This window comes from Phlebotomus papatasi, chromosome 1 (genome assembly GCF_024763615.1).
Source record: "Phlebotomus papatasi isolate M1 chromosome 1, Ppap_2.1, whole genome shotgun sequence".
Taxonomy (NCBI): domain Eukaryota; kingdom Metazoa; phylum Arthropoda; class Insecta; order Diptera; family Psychodidae; genus Phlebotomus; species Phlebotomus papatasi.
The window spans coordinates 109,205,881-109,220,402 of NC_077222.1; the positions used below are offsets into that span (position 1 = coordinate 109,205,881).

Consider the following 14,522-nt stretch of genomic DNA (forward strand, 5'->3'; position numbering starts at 1 on the left):
TCTTTTCCGCGTTTCATGGGACGTTTTCGTGTTTCTTGGATACATTTCTGAATTTCTAAATTCTAAAAACAATTTCGTGTTTCAAGACACACTTTCGTGTTTCATAAGTCCTTTTCTGCGTTTGGAGAAACATTTTGTATTTTCTTTTCCGCGTTTCATGAGACGTTTTCGTGTTTCTTGGATACATTTCTAAACTTCCAAATTCTAAAAACAATTTCGTGTTTCAAGACACACTTTCGTGTTTCATAAGTCCTTTTCTGCGTTTGGAGAAACATTTTGTATTTTCTTTTCCGCGTTTCATGAGACATTTTCGTGTTTCTTGGATACATTTCTGAATTTCTAAATTCTAAAAACAATTTCGTGTTTCAAGACACACTTTCGTGTTTCATAAGTCCTTTTCTGCGTTTGGAGAAATATTTTGTATTTTCTTTTCCGCGTTTCATGAGACATTTTCGTGTTTCTTGGATACATTTCTGAATTTCTAAATTCTAAAAACAATTTCGTGTTTCAAGACACACTTTCGTGTTTCATAAGTCCTTTTCTGCGTTTGGAGAAACATTTTGTATTTTCTTTTCCGCGTTTCATGAGACGTTTTCGTGTTTCATTGATACATTTCTGAATTTCTAAATTCTAAAAACAATTTCGTGTTTCAAGGCACACTTTCGTGTTTCATAAGTCATTTTCTGCGTTTGGAGAAACACTTTGTATTTTCTTTTCCGCGTTTCATGGGACGTTTTCGTGTTTCTTGGATACATTTCTGAATTTCTAAATTCTAAAAACAATTTCGTGTTTCAAGACACACTTTCGTGTTTCATAAGTCCTTTTCTGCGTTTGGAGAAACATTTTGTATTTTCTTTTCCGCGTTTCATGAGACGTTTTCGTGTTTCTTGGATACATTTCTGAATTTCTAAATTCTAAAAACAATTTCGTGTTTCAAGACACACTTTCGTGTTTCATAAGTCCTTTTCTGCGTTTGGAGAAACATTTTGTATTTTCTTTTCCGCGTTTCATGAGACATTTTCGTGTTTCTTGGATACATTTCTGAATTTCTAAATTCTAAAAACAATTTCGTGTTTCAAGACACACTTTCGTGTTTCATAAGTCCTTTTCTGCGTTTGGAGAAATATTTTGTATTTTCTTTTCCGCGTTTCATGAGACATTTTCGTGTTTCTTGGATACATTTCTGAATTTCTAAATTCTAAAAACAATTTCGTGTTTCAAGACACACTTTCGTGTTTCATAAGTCCTTTTCTGCGTTTGGAGAAACATTTTGTATTTTCTTTTCCGCGTTTCATGAGACGTTTTCGTGTTTCATTGATACATTTCTGAATTTCTAAATTCTAAAAACAATTTCGTGTTTCAAGGCACACTTTCGTGTTTCATAAGTCCTTTTCTGCGTTTGGAGAAACATTTTGTATTTTCTTTTCCGCGTTTCATGAGACATTTTCGTGTTTCTTGGATACATTTCTGAATTTCTAAGTTCTAAAAACAATTTCGTGTTTCAAGACACACTTTCGTGTTTCATAAGTCCTTTTCTGCGTTTGGAGAAACATTTTGTATTTTCTTTTCCGCGTTTCATGAGACGTTTTCGTGTTTCTTGGATACATTTCTGAATTTCTAAATTCTAAAAACAATTTCGTGTTTCAAGACACACTTTCGTGTTTCATAAGTCCTTTTCTGCGTTTGGAGAAACATTTTGTATTTTCTTTTCCGCGTTTCATGAGACGTTTTCGTGTTTCATTGATACATTTCTGAATTTCTAAATTCTAAAAACAATTTCGTGTTTCAAGGCACACTTTCGTGTTTCATAAGTCATTTTCTGCGTTTGGAGAAACACTTTGTATTTTCTTTTCCGCGTTTCATGGGACGTTTTCGTGTTTCTTGGATACATTTCTGAATTTCTAAATTCTAAAAACAATTTCGTGTTTCAAGACACACTTTCGTGTTTCATAAGTCCTTTTCTGCGTTTGGAGAAACATTTTGTATTTTCTTTTCCGCGTTTCATGAGACGTTTTCGTGTTTCATTGATACATTTCTGAATTTCTAAATTCTAAAAACAATTTCGTGTTTCAAGGCACACTTTCGTGTTTCATAAGTCCTTTTCTGCGTTTGGAGAAACATTTTGTATTTTCTTTTCCGCGTTTCATGAGACATTTTCGTGTTTCTTGGATACATTTCTGAATTTCTAAATTCTAAAAACAATTTCGTGTTTCAAGACACACTTTCGTGTTTCATAAGTCCTTTTCTGCGTTTGGAGAAACATTTTGTATTTTCTTTTCCGCGTTTCATGAGACGTTTTCGTGTTTCTTGGATACATTTCTGAATTTCTAAATTCTAAAAACAATTTCGTGTTTCAAGACACACTTTCGTGTTTCATAAGTCCTTTTCTGCGTTTGGAGAAACATTTTGTATTTTCTTTTCCGCGTTTCATGAGACGTTTTCGTGTTTCATTGATACATTTCTGAATTTCTAAATTCTAAAAACAATTTCGTGTTTCAAGGCACACTTTCGTGTTTCATAAGTCATTTTCTGCGTTTGGAGAAACACTTTGTATTTTCTTTTCCGCGTTTCATGGGACGTTTTCGTGTTTCTTGGATACATTTCTGAATTTCTAAATTCTAAAAACAATTTCGTGTTTCAAGACACACTTTCGTGTTTCATAAGTCCTTTTCTGCGTTTGGAGAAACATTTTGTATTTTCTTTTCCGCGTTTCATGAGACGTTTTCGTGTTTCTTGGATACATTTCTGAATTTCTAAATTAAAAAATCAATTTCGTGTTTCAAGACACACTTTCGTGTTTCATAAGTCCTTTTCTGCGTTTGGAGAAACATTTTGTATTTTCTTTTCCGCGTTTCATGAGACGTTTTCGTGTTTCTTGGATACATTTCTGAATTTCTAAATTCTAAAAACAATTTCGTGTTTCAAGGCACACTTTCGTGTTTCATAAGTCATTTTCTGCGTTTGGAGAAACACTTTGTATTTTCTTTTCCGCGTTTCATGGGACGTTTTCGTGTTTCTTGGATACATTTCTGAATTTCTAAATTCTAAAAACAATTTCGTGTTTCAAGACACACTTTCGTGTTTCATAAGTCCTTTTCTGCGTTTGGAGAAACATTTTGTATTTTCTTTTCCGCGTTTCATGAGACGTTTTCGTGTTTCTTGGATACATTTCTGAATTTCTAAATTCTAAAAACAATTTCGTGTTTCAAGACACACTTTCGTGTTTCATAAGTCCTTTTCTGCGTTTGGAGAAACATTTTGTATTTTCTTTTCCGCGTTTCATGAGACGTTTTCGTGTTTCTTAGATACATTTCTGAATTTCTAAATTCTAAAAACAATTTCGTGTTTCAAGGCACACTTTCGTGTTTCATAAGTCATTTTCTGCGTTTGGAGAAACACTTTGTATTTTCTTTTCCGCGTTTCATGGGACGTTTTCGTGTTTCTTGGATACATTTCTGAATTTCTAAATTCTAAAAACAATTTCGTGTTTCAAGACACACTTTCGTGTTTCATAAGTCCTTTTCTGCGTTTGGAGAAACATTTTGTATTTTCTTTTCCGCGTTTCATGAGACGTTTTCGTGTTTCTTGGATACATTTCTGAATTTCTAAATTCTAAAAACAATTTCGTGTTTCAAGACACACTTTCGTGTTTCATAAGTCCTTTTCTGCGTTTGGAGAAATATTTTGTATTTTCTTTTCCGCGTTTCATGAGACATTTTCGTGTTTCTTGGATACATTTCTAAACTTCCAAATTCTAAAAACAATTTCGTGTTTCAAGACACACTTTCGTGTTTCATAAGTCCTTTTCTGCGTTTGGAGAAACATTTTGTATTTTCTTTTCCGCGTTTCATGAGACGTTTTCGTGTTTCTTGGATACATTTCTGAATTTCTAAATTCTAAAAACAATTTCGTATTTCAAGACACACTTTCGTGTTTCATAAGTCCATTTCTGCGTTTGGAGAAACATTTTGTATTTTCTTTTTCGCGTTTCATGAGACGTTTTCGTGTTTCTTGGATACATTTCTGAATTTCTAAATTCTAAAAACAATTTCGTGTTTCAAGACACACTTTCGTGTTTCATAAGTCCATTTCTGCGTTTGGAGAAACATTTTGTATTTTCTTTTTCGCGTTTCATGAGACGTTTTCGTGTTTCTTGGATACATTTCTGAATTTCTAAATTCTAAAAACAATTTCGTGTTTCAAGACACACTTTCGTGTTTCATAAGTCCTTTTCTGCGTTTGGAGAAACATTTTGTATTTTCTTTTCCGCGTTTCATGAGACGTTTTCGTGTTTCTTGGATACATTTCTGAATTTCCAAATTCTAAAAACAATTTCGTGTTTCAAGACACACTTTCGTGTTTCATAAGTCATTTTCTGCGTTTGGAGAAACATTTTGTATTTTCTTTCCCGCGTTTCATGAGACGTTTTCGTGTTTCTTGGATACATTTCTGAATTTCTAAATTCTAAAAACAATTTCGTGTTTCAAGACACACTTTCGTGTTTCATAAGTCATTTTCTGCGTTTGGAGAAACATTTTGTATTTTCTTTTCCGCGTTTCATGAGACGTTTTCGTGTTTCTTGGATACATTTCTGAATTTCTAAATTCTAAAAACAATTTCGTCTTTCAAGACACACTTTCGTGTTTCATAAGTCATTTTCTGCGTTTGGAGAAACATTTTGTATTTTCTTTCCCGCGTTTCATGAGACGTTTTCGTGTTTCTTGGATACATTTCTGAATTTCTAAATTCTAAAAACAATTTCGTGTTTCAAGACACACTTTCGTGTTTCATAAGTCATTTTCTGCGTTTGGAGAAACATTTTGTATTTTCTTTTCCGCGTTTCATGAGACGTTTTCGTGTTTCTTGGATACATTTCTGAATTTCTAAATTCTAAAAACAATTTCGTGTTTCAAGACACACTTTCGTGTTTCATAAGTCATTTTCTGCGTTTGGAGAAACATTTTGTATTTTCTTTTCCGCGTTTCATGAGACGTTTTCGTGTTTCTTGGATACATTTCTAAACTTCCAAATTCTAAAAACAATTTCGTGTTTCAAGACACACTTTCGTGTTTCATAAGTCCTTTTCTGCGTTTGGAGAAACATTTTGTATTTTCTTTTCCGCGTTTCATGAGACATTTTCGTGTTTCTTGGATACATTTCTGAATTTCTAAATTCTAAAAACAATTTCGTGTTTCAAGACACACTTTCGTGTTTCATAAGTCCTTTTCTGCGTTTGGAGAAATATTTTGTATTTTCTTTTCCGCGTTTCATGAGACATTTTCGTGTTTCTTGGATACATTTCTAAACTTCCAAATTCTAAAAACAATTTCGTGTTTCAAGACACACTTTCGTGTTTCATAAGTCCTTTTCTGCGTTTGGAGAAACATTTTGTATTTTCTTTTCCGCGTTTCATGAGACGTTTTCGTGTTTCATTGATACATTTCTGAATTTCTAAATTCTAAAAACAATTTCGTGTTTCAAGGCACACTTTCGTGTTTCATAAGTCCTTTTCTGCGTTTGGAGAAATATTTTGTATTTTCTTTTCCGCGTTTCATGAGACATTTTCGTGTTTCTTGGATACATTTCTAAACTTCCAAATTCTAAAAACAATTTCGTGTTTCAAGACACACTTTCGTGTTTCATAAGTCCTTTTCTGCGTTTGGAGAAACATTTTGTATTTTCTTTTCCGCGTTTCATGGGACGTTTTCGTGTTTCTTGGATACATTTCTGAATTTCTAAATTCTAAAAACAATTTCGTGTTTCAAGACACACTTTCGTGTTTCATAAGTCCTTTTCTGCGTTTGGAGAAACATTTTGTATTTTCTTTTCCGCGTTTCATGAGACGTTTTCGTGTTTCTTGGATACATTTCTAAACTTCCAAATTCTAAAAACAATTTCGTGTTTCAAGACACACTTTCGTGTTTCATAAGTCCTTTTCTGCGTTTGGAGAAACATTTTGTATTTTCTTTTCCGCGTTTCATGAGACATTTTCGTGTTTCTTGGATACATTTCTGAATTTCTAAATTCTAAAAACAATTTCGTGTTTCAAGACACACTTTCGTGTTTCATAAGTCCTTTTCTGCGTTTGGAGAAACATTTTGTATTTTCTTTTCCGCGTTTCATGAGACGTTTTCGTGTTTCATTGATACATTTCTGAATTTCTAAATTCTAAAAACAATTTCGTGGTTCAAGGCACACTTTCGTGTTTCATAAGTCATTTTCTGCGTTTGGAGAAACACTTTGTATTTTCTTTTCCGCGTTTCATGGGACGTTTTCGTGTTTCTTGGATACATTTCTGAATTTCTAAATTCTAAAAACAATTTCGTGTTTCAAGACACACTTTCGTGTTTCATAAGTCCTTTTCTGCGTTTGGAGAAACATTTTGTATTTTCTTTTCCGCGTTTCATGAGACGTTTTCGTGTTTCTTGGATACATTTCTGAATTTCTAAATTCTAAAAACAATTTCGTGTTTCAAGACACACTTTCGTGTTTCATAAGTCCTTTTCTGCGTTTGGAGAAACATTTTGTATTTTCTTTTCCGCGTTTCATGAGACATTTTCGTGTTTCTTGGATACATTTCTGAATTTCTAAATTCTAAAAACAATTTCGTGTTTCAAGACACACTTTCGTGTTTCATAAGTCCTTTTCTGCGTTTGGAGAAATATTTTGTATTTTCTTTTCCGCGTTTCATGAGACATTTTCGTGTTTCTTGGATACATTTCTGAATTTCTAAATTCTAAAAACAATTTCGTGTTTCAAGACACACTTTCGTGTTTCATAAGTCCTTTTCTGCGTTTGGAGAAACATTTTGTATTTTCTTTTCCGCGTTTCATGAGACGTTTTCGTGTTTCATTGATACATTTCTGAATTTCTAAATTCTAAAAACAATTTCGTGTTTCAAGGCACACTTTCGTGTTTCATAAGTCCTTTTCTGCGTTTGGAGAAACATTTTGTATTTTCTTTTCCGCGTTTCATGAGACATTTTCGTGTTTCTTGGATACATTTCTGAATTTCTAAATTCTAAAAACAATTTCGTGTTTCAAGACACACTTTCGTGTTTCATAAGTCCTTTTCTGCGTTTGGAGAAACATTTTGTATTTTCTTTTCCGCGTTTCATGAGACGTTTTCGTGTTTCTTGGATACATTTCTGAATTTCTAAATTCTAAAAACAATTTCGTGTTTCAAGACACACTTTCGTGTTTCATAAGTCCTTTTCTGCGTTTGGAGAAACATTTTGTATTTTCTTTTCCGCGTTTCATGAGACGTTTTCGTGTTTCATTGATACATTTCTGAATTTCTAAATTCTAAAAACAATTTCGTGTTTCAAGGCACACTTTCGTGTTTCATAAGTCATTTTCTGCGTTTGGAGAAACACTTTGTATTTTCTTTTCCGCGTTTCATGGGACGTTTTCGTGTTTCTTGGATACATTTCTGAATTTCTAAATTCTAAAAACAATTTCGTGTTTCAAGACACACTTTCGTGTTTCATAAGTCCTTTTCTGCGTTTGGAGAAACATTTTGTATTTTCTTTTCCGCGTTTCATGAGACGTTTTCGTGTTTCATTGATACATTTCTGAATTTCTAAATTCTAAAAACAATTTCGTGTTTCAAGGCACACTTTCGTGTTTCATAAGTCCTTTTCTGCGTTTGGAGAAACATTTTGTATTTTCTTTTCCGCGTTTCATGAGACATTTTCGTGTTTCTTGGATACATTTCTGAATTTCTAAATTCTAAAAACAATTTCGTGTTTCAAGACACACTTTCGTGTTTCATAAGTCCTTTTCTGCGTTTGGAGAAACATTTTGTATTTTCTTTTCCGCGTTTCATGAGACGTTTTCGTGTTTCTTGGATACATTTCTGAATTTCTAAATTCTAAAAACAATTTCGTGTTTCAAGACACACTTTCGTGTTTCATAAGTCCTTTTCTGCGTTTGGAGAAACATTTTGTATTTTCTTTTCCGCGTTTCATGAGACGTTTTCGTGTTTCATTGATACATTTCTGAATTTCTAAATTCTAAAAACAATTTCGTGTTTCAAGGCACACTTTCGTGTTTCATAAGTCATTTTCTGCGTTTGGAGAAACACTTTGTATTTTCTTTTCCGCGTTTCATGGGACGTTTTCGTGTTTCTTGGATACATTTCTGAATTTCTAAATTCTAAAAACAATTTCGTGTTTCAAGACACACTTTCGTGTTTCATAAGTCCTTTTCTGCGTTTGGAGAAACATTTTGTATTTTCTTTTCCGCGTTTCATGAGACGTTTTCGTGTTTCTTGGATACATTTCTGAATTTCTAAATTCTAAAATCAATTTCGTGTTTCAAGACACACTTTCGTGTTTCATAAGTCCTTTTCTGCGTTTGGAGAAACATTTTGTATTTTCTTTTCCGCGTTTCATGAGACGTTTTCGTGTTTCTTGGATACATTTCTGAATTTCTAAATTCTAAAAACAATTTCGTGTTTCAAGGCACACTTTCGTGTTTCATAAGTCATTTTCTGCGTTTGGAGAAACACTTTGTATTTTCTTTTCCGCGTTTCATGGGACGTTTTCGTGTTTCTTGGATACATTTCTGAATTTCTAAATTCTAAAAACAATTTCGTGTTTCAAGACACACTTTCGTGTTTCATAAGTCCTTTTCTGCGTTTGGAGAAACATTTTGTATTTTCTTTTCCGCGTTTCATGAGACGTTTTCGTGTTTCTTGGATACATTTCTGAATTTCTAAATTCTAAAAACAATTTCGTGTTTCAAGACACACTTTCGTGTTTCATAAGTCCTTTTCTGCGTTTGGAGAAACATTTTGTATTTTCTTTTCCGCGTTTCATGAGACGTTTTCGTGTTTCTTAGATACATTTCTGAATTTCTAAATTCTAAAAACAATTTCGTGTTTCAAGGCACACTTTCGTGTTTCATAAGTCATTTTCTGCGTTTGGAGAAACACTTTGTATTTTCTTTTCCGCGTTTCATGGGACGTTTTCGTGTTTCTTGGATACATTTCTGAATTTCTAAATTCTAAAAACAATTTCGTGTTTCAAGACACACTTTCGTGTTTCATAAGTCCTTTTCTGCGTTTGGAGAAACATTTTGTATTTTCTTTTCCGCGTTTCATGAGACGTTTTCGTGTTTCTTGGATACATTTCTGAATTTCTAAATTCTAAAAACAATTTCGTGTTTCAAGACACACTTTCGTGTTTCATAAGTCCTTTTCTGCGTTTGGAGAAATATTTTGTATTTTCTTTTCCGCGTTTCATGAGACATTTTCGTGTTTCTTGGATACATTTCTAAACTTCCAAATTCTAAAAACAATTTCGTGTTTCAAGACACACTTTCGTGTTTCATAAGTCCTTTTCTGCGTTTGGAGAAACATTTTGTATTTTCTTTTCCGCGTTTCATGAGACGTTTTCGTGTTTCTTGGATACATTTCTGAATTTCTAAATTCTAAAAACAATTTCGTATTTCAAGACACACTTTCGTGTTTCATAAGTCCATTTCTGCGTTTGGAGAAACATTTTGTATTTTCTTTTTCGCGTTTCATGAGACGTTTTCGTGTTTCTTGGATACATTTCTGAATTTCTAAATTCTAAAAACAATTTCGTGTTTCAAGACACACTTTCGTGTTTCATAAGTCCATTTCTGCGTTTGGAGAAACATTTTGTATTTTCTTTTTCGCGTTTCATGAGACGTTTTCGTGTTTCTTGGATACATTTCTGAATTTCTAAATTCTAAAAACAATTTCGTGTTTCAAGACACACTTTCGTGTTTCATAAGTCCTTTTCTGCGTTTGGAGAAACATTTTGTATTTTCTTTTCCGCGTTTCATGAGACGTTTTCGTGTTTCTTGGATACATTTCTGAATTTCCAAATTCTAAAAACAATTTCGTGTTTCAAGACACACTTTCGTGTTTCATAAGTCATTTTCTGCGTTTGGAGAAACATTTTGTATTTTCTTTCCCGCGTTTCATGAGACGTTTTCGTGTTTCTTGGATACATTTCTGAATTTCTAAATTCTAAAAACAATTTCGTGTTTCAAGACACACTTTCGTGTTTCATAAGTCATTTTCTGCGTTTGGAGAAACATTTTGTATTTTCTTTTCCGCGTTTCATGAGACGTTTTCGTGTTTCTTGGATACATTTCTGAATTTCTAAATTCTAAAAACAATTTCGTCTTTCAAGACACACTTTCGTGTTTCATAAGTCATTTTCTGCGTTTGGAGAAACATTTTGTATTTTCTTTCCCGCGTTTCATGAGACGTTTTCGTGTTTCTTGGATACATTTCTGAATTTCTAAATTCTAAAAACAATTTCGTGTTTCAAGACACACTTTCGTGTTTCATAAGTCATTTTCTGCGTTTGGAGAAACATTTTGTATTTTCTTTTCCGCGTTTCATGAGACGTTTTCGTGTTTCTTGGATACATTTCTGAATTTCTAAATTCTAAAAACAATTTCGTGTTTCAAGACACACTTTCGTGTTTCATAAGTCATTTTCTGCGTTTGGAGAAACATTTTGTATTTTCTTTTCCGCGTTTCATGAGACGTTTTCGTGTTTCTTGGATACATTTCTAAACTTCCAAATTCTAAAAACAATTTCGTGTTTCAAGACACACTTTCGTGTTTCATAAGTCCTTTTCTGCGTTTGGAGAAACATTTTGTATTTTCTTTTCCGCGTTTCATGAGACATTTTCGTGTTTCTTGGATACATTTCTGAATTTCTAAATTCTAAAAACAATTTCGTGTTTCAAGACACACTTTCGTGTTTCATAAGTCCTTTTCTGCGTTTGGAGAAATATTTTGTATTTTCTTTTCCGCGTTTCATGAGACATTTTCGTGTTTCTTGGATACATTTCTAAACTTCCAAATTCTAAAAACAATTTCGTGTTTCAAGACACACTTTCGTGTTTCATAAGTCCTTTTCTGCGTTTGGAGAAACATTTTGTATTTTCTTTTCCGCGTTTCATGAGACGTTTTCGTGTTTCATTGATACATTTCTGAATTTCTAAATTCTAAAAACAATTTCGTGTTTCAAGGCACACTTTCGTGTTTCATAAGTCCTTTTCTGCGTTTGGAGAAATATTTTGTATTTTCTTTTCCGCGTTTCATGAGACATTTTCGTGTTTCTTGGATACATTTCTAAACTTCCAAATTCTAAAAACAATTTCGTGTTTCAAGACACACTTTCGTGTTTCATAAGTCCTTTTCTGCGTTTGGAGAAACATTTTGTATTTTCTTTTCCGCGTTTCATGGGACGTTTTCGTGTTTCTTGGATACATTTCTGAATTTCTAAATTCTAAAAACAATTTCGTGTTTCAAGACACACTTTCGTGTTTCATAAGTCCTTTTCTGCGTTTGGAGAAACATTTTGTATTTTCTTTTCCGCGTTTCATGAGACGTTTTCGTGTTTCTTGGATACATTTCTAAACTTCCAAATTCTAAAAACAATTTCGTGTTTCAAGACACACTTTCGTGTTTCATAAGTCCTTTTCTGCGTTTGGAGAAACATTTTGTATTTTCTTTTCCGCGTTTCATGAGACATTTTCGTGTTTCTTGGATACATTTCTGAATTTCTAAATTCTAAAAACAATTTCGTGTTTCAAGACACACTTTCGTGTTTCATAAGTCCTTTTCTGCGTTTGGAGAAATATTTTGTATTTTCTTTTCCGCGTTTCATGAGACATTTTCGTGTTTCTTGGATACATTTCTGAATTTCTAAATTCTAAAAACAATTTCGTGTTTCAAGACACACTTTCGTGTTTCATAAGTCCTTTTCTGCGTTTGGAGAAACATTTTGTATTTTCTTTTCCGCGTTTCATGAGACGTTTTCGTGTTTCATTGATACATTTCTGAATTTCTAAATTCTAAAAACAATTTCGTGGTTCAAGGCACACTTTCGTGTTTCATAAGTCATTTTCTGCGTTTGGAGAAACACTTTGTATTTTCTTTTCCGCGTTTCATGGGACGTTTTCGTGTTTCTTGGATACATTTCTGAATTTCTAAATTCTAAAAACAATTTCGTGTTTCAAGACACACTTTCGTGTTTCATAAGTCCTTTTCTGCGTTTGGAGAAACATTTTGTATTTTCTTTTCCGCGTTTCATGAGACGTTTTCGTGTTTCTTGGATACATTTCTGAATTTCTAAATTCTAAAAACAATTTCGTGTTTCAAGACACACTTTCGTGTTTCATAAGTCCTTTTCTGCGTTTGGAGAAACATTTTGTATTTTCTTTTCCGCGTTTCATGAGACATTTTCGTGTTTCTTGGATACATTTCTGAATTTCTAAATTCTAAAAACAATTTCGTGTTTCAAGACACACTTTCGTGTTTCATAAGTCCTTTTCTGCGTTTGGAGAAATATTTTGTATTTTCTTTTCCGCGTTTCATGAGACATTTTCGTGTTTCTTGGATACATTTCTGAATTTCTAAATTCTAAAAACAATTTCGTGTTTCAAGACACACTTTCGTGTTTCATAAGTCCTTTTCTGCGTTTGGAGAAACATTTTGTATTTTCTTTTCCGCGTTTCATGAGACGTTTTCGTGTTTCATTGATACATTTCTGAATTTCTAAATTCTAAAAACAATTTCGTGTTTCAAGGCACACTTTCGTGTTTCATAAGTCCTTTTCTGCGTTTGGAGAAACATTTTGTATTTTCTTTTCCGCGTTTCATGAGACATTTTCGTGTTTCTTGGATACATTTCTGAATTTCTAAATTCTAAAAACAATTTCGTGTTTCAAGACACACTTTCGTGTTTCATAAGTCCTTTTCTGCGTTTGGAGAAACATTTTGTATTTTCTTTTCCGCGTTTCATGAGACGTTTTCGTGTTTCTTGGATACATTTCTGAATTTCTAAATTCTAAAAACAATTTCGTGTTTCAAGACACACTTTCGTGTTTCATAAGTCCTTTTCTGCGTTTGGAGAAACATTTTGTATTTTCTTTTCCGCGTTTCATGAGACGTTTTCGTGTTTCATTGATACATTTCTGAATTTCTAAATTCTAAAAACAATTTCGTGTTTCAAGGCACACTTTCGTGTTTCATAAGTCCTTTTCTGCGTTTGGAGAAACATTTTGTATTTTCTTTTCCGCGTTTCATGAGACATTTTCGTGTTTCTTGGATACATTTCTGAATTTCTAAATTCTAAAAACAATTTCGTGTTTCAAGACACACTTTCGTGTTTCATAAGTCCTTTTCTGCGTTTGGAGAAACATTTTGTATTTTCTTTTCCGCGTTTCATGAGACGTTTTCGTGTTTCTTGGATACATTTCTGAATTTCTAAATTCTAAAAACAATTTCGTGTTTCAAGACACACTTTCGTGTTTCATAAGTCATTTTCTGCGTTTGGAGAAACATTTTGTATTTTCTTTTCCGCGTTTCATGAGACGTTTTCGTGTTTCTTGGATACATTTCTGAATTTCTAAATTCTAAAAACAATTTCGTCTTTCAAGACACACTTTCGTGTTTCATAAGTCATTTTCTGCGTTTGGAGAAACATTTTGTATTTTCTTTCCCGCGTTTCATGAGACGTTTTCGTGTTTCTTGGATACATTTCTGAATTTCTAAATTCTAAAAACAATTTCGTGTTTCAAGACACACTTTCGTGTTTCATAAGTCATTTTCTGCGTTTGGAGAAACATTTTGTATTTTCTTTTCCGCGTTTCATGAGACGTTTTCGTGTTTCTTGGATACATTTCTGAATTTCTAAATTCTAAAAACAATTTCGTGTTTCAAGACACACTTTCGTGTTTCATAAGTCATTTTCTGCGTTTGGAGAAACATTTTGTATTTTCTTTTCCGCGTTTCATGAGACGTTTTCGTGTTTCTTGGATACATTTCTAAACTTCCAAATTCTAAAAACAATTTCGTGTTTCAAGACACACTTTCGTGTTTCATAAGTCCTTTTCTGCGTTTGGAGAAACATTTTGTATTTTCTTTTCCGCGTTTCATGAGACATTTTCGTGTTTCTTGGATACATTTCTGAATTTCTAAATTCTAAAAACAATTTCGTGTTTCAAGACACACTTTCGTGTTTCATAAGTCCTTTTCTGCGTTTGGAGAAACATTTTGTATTTTCTTTTCCGCGTTTCATGAGACGTTTTCGTGTTTCTTGGATACATTTCTAAACTTCCAAATTCTAAAAACAATTTCGTGTTTCAAGACACACTTTCGTGTTTCATAAGTCCTTTTCTGCGTTTGGAGAAACATTTTGTATTTTCTTTTCCGCGTTTCATGAGACATTTTCGTGTTTCTTGGATACATTTCTGAATTTCTAAATTCTAAAAACAATTTCGTGTTTCAAGACACACTTTCGTGTTTCATAAGTCCTTTTCTGCGTTTGGAGAAACATTTTGTATTTTCTTTTCCGCGTTTCATGAGACGTTTTCGTGTTTCTTGGATACATTTCTAAACTTCCAAATTCTAAAAACAATTTCGTGTTTCAAGACACACTTTCGTGTTTCATAAGTCCTTTTCTGCGTTTGGAGAAACATTTTGTATTTTCTTTTCCGCGTTTCATGAGACATTTTCGTGTTTCTTG

General features: G+C 33.0%; 2 protein-coding genes across 2 annotated transcripts in view; one reads left to right on the forward strand and one right to left on the reverse strand.

Annotated features, from left to right (window-relative positions):
* LOC129799205 (integrator complex subunit 4) overlaps positions 1–14,522 on the forward strand; it is a 252,861-nt gene that overhangs the window by 39,674 nt on the left and 198,665 nt on the right. The window lies entirely within an intron of this gene.
* Positions 1–14,522, reverse strand: part of LOC129799220 (cilia- and flagella-associated protein 298) — a 40,182-nt gene that overhangs the window by 2,026 nt on the left and 23,634 nt on the right. The window lies entirely within an intron of this gene.